Source organism: Octopus sinensis, linkage group LG1 (assembly GCF_006345805.1).
Source record: "Octopus sinensis linkage group LG1, ASM634580v1, whole genome shotgun sequence".
Classification (NCBI taxonomy): Eukaryota; Metazoa; Mollusca; class Cephalopoda; order Octopoda; family Octopodidae; genus Octopus; species Octopus sinensis.
Genome location: NC_042997.1, coordinates 87,648,091 through 87,650,616, shown reverse-complemented (window position 1 = coordinate 87,650,616; position 2,526 = coordinate 87,648,091).

Here is a 2,526-nt window from a genome sequence, read left to right as displayed (position 1 = left end):
CAGCAAATTACAGAGAAAAGAGAGTTGGGGCAAGGATGTCACCCTGCTTGACACTATTTTCTACAGGAATGGGTCCTGCTATGTCACCACCAACATTGACCGATGCCTCCACCCCATAATGAAATGATTTGATTATTGATACAAAATAATCCAGACATCCAAGTATTTTCCATAGGGAGGCCCTATTCACAGTATCAAAGGCCTTGATTAAATCAATGAATACCTGGACAAGATCCATATTCTGCTCATAGCACTTTTGCATGTCTTGTGAAAATCACATCCATCATACCTCTTCCAGATTGGAAACCACACCAAGATTCAGATAGGATATCATTTACAAGACACCTATCCAGGTAGGTAAGAAGAATACTTGCCAGAACCTTGACAGCAGCTGATAGTAGAGTAATAACCTCTGTAGTTTCCACACTCAGTTATTCTTCCTTGATAAATTTTAAGACAAGAAACCAAGCAAACAAACAAAGAATAAACAAACAGACAGACAGACAGATAAAGAAACACAAAAGAAGAAACAAAAGGCAGCAATATAAATAGCAAAGTATTGATAGTGCAGTGAGAAACTGACCAAGCATTTGTTTGTTCATATCCTGTCACAAACACCACATTTCGTTGAAGACTAAGCACTGTAACTCAGTTAGTTTATTTCACCTTCAGTAAAAAAGTTCTTTTACTTCAGTAAAAAGGAACAATTTATTATAGAAATGCAGTAGTAATGTAAATTTGACAAGTAACTTATTTGTTGGCTGTGCTGAATGTGTATTACCCTTTGAGTATAGCTTAGAGAAAATCAAATTGATTTTCCATGGATACATTACATAAAAAAGAAATCATCCGTGGGGTACTAGAAACCCACTGGGTTTTGTAACTCTTCTTAATATAAGCAGTTTTTTAATATATCTTTTGACATGTTTTTCTATGAGAGATATCAAATAGAACGATGTCATCATTGATTTAAGAAAGATTACGATAAAACACATATTTATAAATGAAAATAACACGAAGTTTATAATATGACACCTTGTGTGTATTGTTAGCTTTCAGAATAACACACATTTGCATTCTTGGGTGTTAATGCCAATTAGCTTATTTTTATTTCTGTGGAGCAAAAATCTAATTTAATATAACATGCTATCTAATTTAATACAACAGAAGGAAATTATGTTTGTTCAAAATGACATTTCTGACATATTCTCAGATTAAATCTTTATTTATTGAATTATCTGGTATTCTGATAATCTCGAATTTTTAAGATAATTATGGTCTTATTGTTAAGAAACTTTATATTTGGCTCAAATACCTCAAGTTGAACTCACTTCCTGCTATCTCCACCTGCAGTAGAATGTACACCAACAGGATATAGTTGCCACCATAATATTCAATCTTTGGCAAGAACATTCAGGGAAATCATGTCAAGACCGACATATGCTGTGATGTTATCTCAACATCTCTTAGTTGTCAAATGTGTCCAGTTGATACATTTGATACATTTAACCTCAAGTTAAAACTGTCACAATTTTTGCATTTGTGCCTATGGACAAAATACACAATTTTACTCGTCTCATATAACCTAAAGCAGGAAAACAGTGTATAAACTGGAACTCCACTGGCTATGACAACAAGGGTTCCAGCTAGTGTTCTGATCAATGGAACATCCTGCCTATGTAGATGGCTGAGCACTCCATGGACATGCATATCCTTAATGTAGTTCTCAGAGAGATTCAGTATGACACAGAGTGGGCATTTAAATTACAGGTACAACTTAAATTTGACAGTTGTGCAAACTGAAACAATGTGAAATAAAGTGTCTTACTCAAGAGCACAATGTGCCGCCAGGAACCAAGCACACAACCTTATGATCATGAGCTGAAGACCTCAACCACTAAGCCATGCACCTTCATAGAAAACTTTGCATACAGCTGCTGCTAGACTGAATGGTTGAAAGGTTTACTACACAATAACAAAATTTGATCCCAACACATAAACATCATAGCCTTGGTTTGATTTAACTCTCATAAGTGAAATTGATAGAAGGGAACAGTGTGGAAATCTATTAGCTGAATTGTACCTGTGATTCAAAGAAAAAAGCTTGTCATATACTGTGCTACACTGATTCTGCTTGGAGTTCACAGCAATAATGCACATATTTATGAAATACTCAAATACCTACTTGCAAATTCAATGACCAGTTCATTGAGCAACTAAATACACATTGTTGAAACCAACTGAGACCCAAATGCTTTCACTTCTACTTAGCAATAGTAATAACTTTTATTACAACAGCATTTGACTTTTACTTTATCAAATCTTCCTATTTCATATGCTTATTCCTCATACTGATATTGCCAATGAATTTTTTTTTTATCAGAGGAGTTTGCCATTTTACCAGATATTCAACTCAGGATTATTATAATTTTGACAATTATAGAGAGCTCTTATCTTACTGTATGAACGTACAGACATATCAACAGTTCTACTATCTACCTTCTAAAACCATGTTTACTTTACATA